The following is a 6,782-nucleotide window of genomic DNA, read 5'->3' on the forward strand; positions in this document are numbered from 1 at the left end:
TTTCTTGACTCTTCCTCGTGACCCCATTTGAGGTTTTCTTGGCTGAGATACTAGGGTGGTTTGCCAGTTCCTCCCCCAGCTCATTTTACTAGTGAGGAACTGAGGCAAACAGGGTTAGGTGACTTGTCCAGGTCATGAATTCTCCTGACTTCAGGCCTGGCACTCTATCCACTGTGCCTAGCTGCCCAGGGCCTTCTTTTACAGTTATCTAAATTTATCAAGCGGTTAAAATGAAGAATTATTCCTACCTAGTCTCTGTAGAGATGACTTCCCTTTGTAGCAAACTCCAGACAGGGATCTGTAGTTTCCAAAAGAAATGGGTTTGATCTATTGGATTTAGGGGAGGGGTGTCTCCCTGCAATTAGATCCCACCTTCTGAAACCCACCCAAACAGCTTCAGACTTTATCTATTGGTCCTTCCCACTGCTTAGGCAAACTGGTATAATCTAACCAATTGATGAAATTTGAGCCAGAGGAGCAATTGTGGCTTGGGCAAACACTTCTGATAGTTTGTAAAGACATAGCCCGAGTCTCATCCAATTGGAAAGCTTCCATTCCTCTGCTAAGGTTTATACAACTCCTACCTAAAATGGGGTATTGGGGAACCATAGAGTCTATATTTCTAGGTGGTGCCTTTCTTTTTTATAGCTTCAAAGAAATGAAACTATCACCACATAAGTACGGTGAATGTGTATTTACGTTTGTTGAGTCTTTTTCAGTTGTGTCCAACTCTGCATGACTCCATAGATACTGGAGCGGTTTGCCATTTCCTTCTCCAGCTCATTTTACAGATGAGGAAACTGAGGCAAACAGGGTGAAGTGACTTGGCCAGGGTCGCACAGCTAGTAAGTGTCTGAAGCCAGATTTGAACCCAGAAATTTGAGTCTTCCTGATTCTAAGACCAGGGATCTTTGACAAGAAAACTGCAGATGGGGTCACAAAGAGTTGAACATAACTAAACAACAAAGTTTGAAACTGACCTGGAAGAAAGCGAATCCCTTAGTTGACTTGGTAGTAATTCTAAGTTACATGGGGGTGAGAGAAAATCTTTATTCAGATCCTCTGGAAGAAGCCTCTCCACAGGGGTCTCTAAGAGTGCAAAGCTTTTACATCACTGCCCTGATTGTGTCTCTAGCAGAAGGGCAGGTTTTTGGCAGCCAGCTTCCTATTCTTTTTTTTGGAGGTAATCAGGGTTAAGTGACTTGCCCAGGGTCACACAGTAAGTGTCAGAGGCCAAGTTAGAACTCAGGTCCTTCTGACTCTGGGGCCAGTGCTCTATCTGCTAGGCCACTTAGATGCCTGTGCCAGCAGGCATTCAAATACCGAATGGGTTCTAGGAGAGCCTCTCTATCAACCTAGATCCATGCAAGAGGCTTATGACCTTTTAGTCACTTTATTACAGATCTCTGTGATGCGTGATGAAGAATTTTTTTACTGTGCCCAAAGTGTCCCTGTGGCCCTGATGTTCCTGAAGCTGCCACTGCTCATCATTACCATCACACATCAAAGCAAATATGTGACCCTCCTGGAGGTGTTCTCACCTGTGCCCTGACTCTGATATTCCTGGTTCATCATCACCATCTGGAGAGGGGGCAGTGGTGGCACCAGGCACAGTCCTTGGCACATAGTGGACAGCTAATAAATGTTTATTGACTGACTACCTGGGATGATCCTTCTATTCACTGACCTTTCTAAAAGTCTGTAACAACAACAAAAAAAACCAGATAGGGGAGACATGAGCATGTTTGTAAACTAGGAAGGAGGTAGTATGTAGGGATAGACTGAAGATAAAAGAGGATTGTATATGACAGTGGGAGCAATCTGCTGGAGATGGGAGGGGGTGGGCTCAAGGGCACACACAGAGGGATTAGCCTTGGCCAGGGTCCCCTCTTCATCTGAGTCAGGAGTGATGGAGGAGATGGAGGAGAAGATGTCTGTGATATAAGAGGAGGAGGAGGGGGAAGGGAGAGCCTTCTCACAAGAGTGAACTTTCTTCAGCTTAGCCCTGTGAATGGAAGTTACAAGAAAACAGATTTCAACCAGATAAAAGAAAAATCGAACAAGTGGAGTCAAGTAGAATGGGCTGTTTGTGTGGGGTATGGGGGAAAATGTAGGTACTGAGTTCTCCATCACTAATGTACAGGGTTGGCTAAGGTTGCTGTAGATAGTCCTTTTCCCCATCCCAACAGGCAGGGGAAAGAGCTCTGTATTTAGAGTCAGAGACATTCCTTTCTACAGTTCAACCTCTTAGAATCCCTGACTCCCATCAAGAATCAGGTCAGGAGGGGCAGCTGGGTGGTGCAGTGAGTGCAGTGCACCGGCCCTGGGTTCAAATCCGGCCTCAGACACTTGACACACTTACTAGCTGTGTGACCTTGGGCAAGTCACTTAACCCTAATTGCCCTGCCAACCCCCCTCCAAAAAAAAAAAAGTAAGAATAGTTCAGTCTTGCATTTATATAGTGCTTTAAGGTTTGCACGTGTAACAAATATTATCTCATTCAATCCACACAACAACCCTGGGAGGGAGAAACTATTGTCCCCATTTTGCAGACGGGGAAATTGAGAGAGACAGAGGTGAAGTAACTTGCCCGGAGTCGCACAGCAGGAAGTATCTGTGGCAGGATTTGAATTCAGGTCCTCCTGATCCCCAAGTCCACTGTGCCACCTATGGGCATCCTTCAAGGAGCCTTTTGTGACTCTCCCCAGGGGGTTAGAGTGCCCCTAATTCTTGTCTATTTATTTTGTGTGTGAGGTAAATAAAATGTGAAGACTTCACAGAGAAGATACGTATAAATATATATCTATATCTATGCTAAGAAATGTTTAAAAATTAAGAAATAGGGAAATAGGGAAGTGAAAAAAATTCTGAGGCAGTGAGAGTCTGATGGCTCAGCCTCTGGGAAAGTTTACCTGAACTTTTTGTTCTTTCTCCTGGTTACGTTTTAAAGATTTGCTCCGTGAGGACAGGGTGTACTTACAGTACTTTCCTGTACTGTGACAAAGAATGGAGAGGGTCTCCCCCTCCCCTTAGCCTATTCTCCTTCTTTAGATTTATAGAGGTCACCTCAGTTGCAATCATTAACTAAGGGAATGGGAATTGGAGTTTCTGTGCCTCGATTTCCAGGCTCTTTGTCTAGCTTTTGTGCTCATATTGTAAGCCCACCTCCCAGCCAATGGTGAGAAGGGTCAGAGGAGGGCGGGAATTCTCTTGTGTTAGGTATAATTATGGGTGCTTTGCCCCTTGTAAAGCGCATCTCTTGCCGGATCTGTTCTAGCAGAGGATGCCCTATTCTCTAGAATTGAATAAAATTTATTTCTGTTCCCACCCTGAGTTGGCTCCTTATTATAAATTTAATTGGTGAGGGTCTTTCCTCCCACACAGTTTGTATAGTCTATGTGTATATATAGGCATGGCGTCGTGACCAGATAGTTGGCTTCAAAGCCAGGAAAACCTGGGTTCAAGTCCTGCCTGGTTGTTGCTTGTGGTATTGCCCGTGATGCTGGAGAAGTCTCTTGACTTCTCAGGGCTCTAGACAACTCTCTAAGGCTGTAAAGTCGCTGACAGAATATGCTAGAGAGGTAAAGAAGTTTCCTCACTGGGGAATTCCCTAGACCAATGAAATCACAGGTCCATGAGCTATCCCTATTCTCACACTTGCTCATCTGTGAGCAACATATTAAGGTTGTGTGGTGCCTCTGGAATCAGGACCCCTGGTTTCAAATGATCACCTGGCTGACACTGGGCAGGTCCCTTAATTTCCATATCCAATCGGATGTCAGATCTGGTTGCTTTTACCTTGGTATCATCTCTCCTCCACACCCTGCCTCCCTCACATCCTCTTTTGACCTGGCAAACTACCCTATCCACAAGGCCCTCATTGTCTCAGGGCTGGAGTTTTGTAATAGTCTTCTGGGTGGTCTCCCTTCCTCAAGTCTCTCCCCACTCTAGTCCATTCACCACAGCTAGGAAGCAGATGCAGGGAGCAGTGAATTGGGCACTGAGGAAGACCTGAGTTCAAATTTGACCTCAGATGCTTCCTGTGTGACCTAGGCAAGTCAGGTAACCTCAGTTACCTTATCTGTAAAATGGGGTTATAACAGCACCTACCTCTCAGAGTGGTTGTGAGGATTAAATAAGATAAAATTCATAAAAATGCTTAGCACAGTGGTTGGCATATAGTAGGTGCTTAATAAATGTTTATTCCCTTTCCTTCTACTCCTAAAATATGAAGCACAAGTCTGACTCTGCCACACTCATTATTCAGTAAACTCCAGTGGCTCCCTATCACCTCCAAGGTCAAATATAAAATCCTGTTTGTTCTTTAAAGCCCTTTCCTACCTTTCTGGTATACCTTACTACCCCTTCCCCTATGAAGTAATCTAGTGAAACTGGCCTCCTTGCTGTTCCTCAGACATCATTCTATCTTCCTGGGTGTCCCACCAGCTTGGAACCCTCTCCCTCCTCATCCCTACCCCCTCCTCCTCGAGGTCTCACTCCAAAGTCTCACCTTCTGAAAGATGCCCTTCCTAGTCCTCCTTGTACTTAGGGCTTTCCTTATTAATCCTGTACATATCTTGTTTGTACACATAGTTGTTTACAGGATAGTTCCTTTCGAGCATGGACTTTTCCTTTCTTTATACTCCCAGCACTTTGCATATTGCCTGGCACATAGTTCATTCAGTCATGTCTGATGATTTGTGACTGTATTTGGGGTTTTCTTGGCAAAGCTACTGGAGTGGTTTGCCATTTGGATTGAGGAATCTGAGGCAGACAGGGTTAAATGACTTGGTCAGGGTCACACAGCTAGGAATTATAAGCAGGCTCTTAAGAAGCACTAGTTAACTGAGCATCACTTTGTTCATCTGTAAAATGAGGAGGTTGGAACTACATGCCTCTTGAGGTTTCTTGAAACTCTAGATCAGAGTTCTTGACCTGGGCAGGGGGATGTGGGGGTGGGGGGTCCTGTGAACTTATTTTTAAAAAATATTTTGATAATTATATTTCTTTTTTTTTTAAGAAATTTTTTTTTTAAATATACTTCAGTCTTTACTCAGACTTCATCAGTTCTCTCTGGCAGTGTGTAGTATTTTTCATCATGAGTCCTTCAGAATTGTCTTGGATCTTGCTTTCCTTCTCAATGAGGAGGGAGAAGAAGGTAAAGGGGAGTGGAAGAGAGAGGGAGAAGAGGGAAGGAGGGAGGGAGAGAATTTGGAAGTCAAAATGTTTAAAAAAAAGAATGTTAATGTTTTTACATGTAATTGGGGAAAAATAAAATATCTATATATATATTTTTGGAGGGGGGAAGGCAAGACAATTGGGGTTAAGTGACTTGCCCAAGTCACACAGCTAGTAAGTGTCAAATATTTGAGGCGGAATTTGAACTCAGGTCCTCCTGACTCCAGGGCTGGTGCTCTATTCACTGCGCCACCTAGCTACCCCTGGAAAAATAAAATATTAAATAAAAAAAGATATATGGAATTGTCTTGGATCATTGTCTTGATCAGAGTAGCTAAGTTTTTCTCAGTTGATCATCCTTACAATACTGCCATTACTACGTCCAATGGTTCTGCTCACTTCACTCTGCATCAGTTCATATAAAGTCTTCCCAGGTTTTTCTGAAACCATTCTGCTCATTACTTCTTACAGCACAACAGTATTTCATCACAATCACATGCCACAACTTGTTCAGCCATTCCCCAATCAATCTCAATTTCTAATTCTTTGCCACCACAAAAAAAAGCTGCTATATTTTTGTACAAACAGATCCTTTCCTCTTTGATCTCTTTGGCATACAGACCTAGTAGGGGCATAGCTGGGGCAAATGTTAATGCATGTTTTATAGCCCTTTGGGCATAGTCCCAAATTGTTCTTCAGAATGGTTGGGTCAACCATTCATAACTCAGGGCCCCCAGAATTATTCGTTTCATAACTCCACCAACAATGCATTAGTTTACTAATTTTCCCACATTCCCTCCATTGATAAAATATATTCCAATATTATTGGTTTCCTTTATAATCCTATGTATTGTATTGGGGGTCCATAGGCTTCACTATGATGTCAAAAATAAGTTAAAAGCTCCTGCCTCAAATCTGTGACTGCATGACCATGATCTCCTAATTTTACCTAACCAAAATTTTACTATCTTGAATTAAAATTTTATATTTTTAAAGCATAAAAATAATTTAAAGTTCTAAAAAAATTTTGTGGTGGAGTGGGCCTACTATGTGCAAGGAACTAGTGTCAGACGCATGAGATCTTATGACTCCCCCTCCCCGCCAGTGTTTTTTCCCCTCGGGGTGGTTTACGAGGACCACCCAGAGGGGGGAGCGTGGGCGGACCCTTTCTCAGGTGCCCAGCCCCACCCATTTCTCTCTTCCCCGACCTCCTGGCCCCAACCCCGCCTCTTTTAGCCCCGCCCCCCGGCCTTCAAAACCTAGGGTCAGGGAGCGGAAGAGTCACGCGGCCCCGAGGGGCGGGGCGAGCGGCCGCCATCTTGGCGGGATAGAAGGAGGATCTTGTGTGAGGCGTTCGCGTCAGCTCTCCTCTTTCAGTCCCGCCTCCCGCCTTTTCTCCCTCCTCCCGCTCCGCTGCTCCCGCCCCCGACTAATCCCCGCGGGGACGCGGGTGGGAGGGAGGGAGAGGAGGAAGGAGGCGTGTCGCGGGTTCGCCCCAACGACCCGGCGGCGCGCGGCCGGCCCCCCGCGGGGGCCCCTGAGGCGGCGGCGGGGGCGGGGGCGCGCGCGCGCGCTGCGGCGGCGCTGGTTTCCAGGGCACCGCG

This window comes from Trichosurus vulpecula, chromosome 7 (assembly GCF_011100635.1).
Source record: "Trichosurus vulpecula isolate mTriVul1 chromosome 7, mTriVul1.pri, whole genome shotgun sequence".
NCBI classification, from domain to species: domain Eukaryota; kingdom Metazoa; phylum Chordata; class Mammalia; order Diprotodontia; family Phalangeridae; genus Trichosurus; species Trichosurus vulpecula.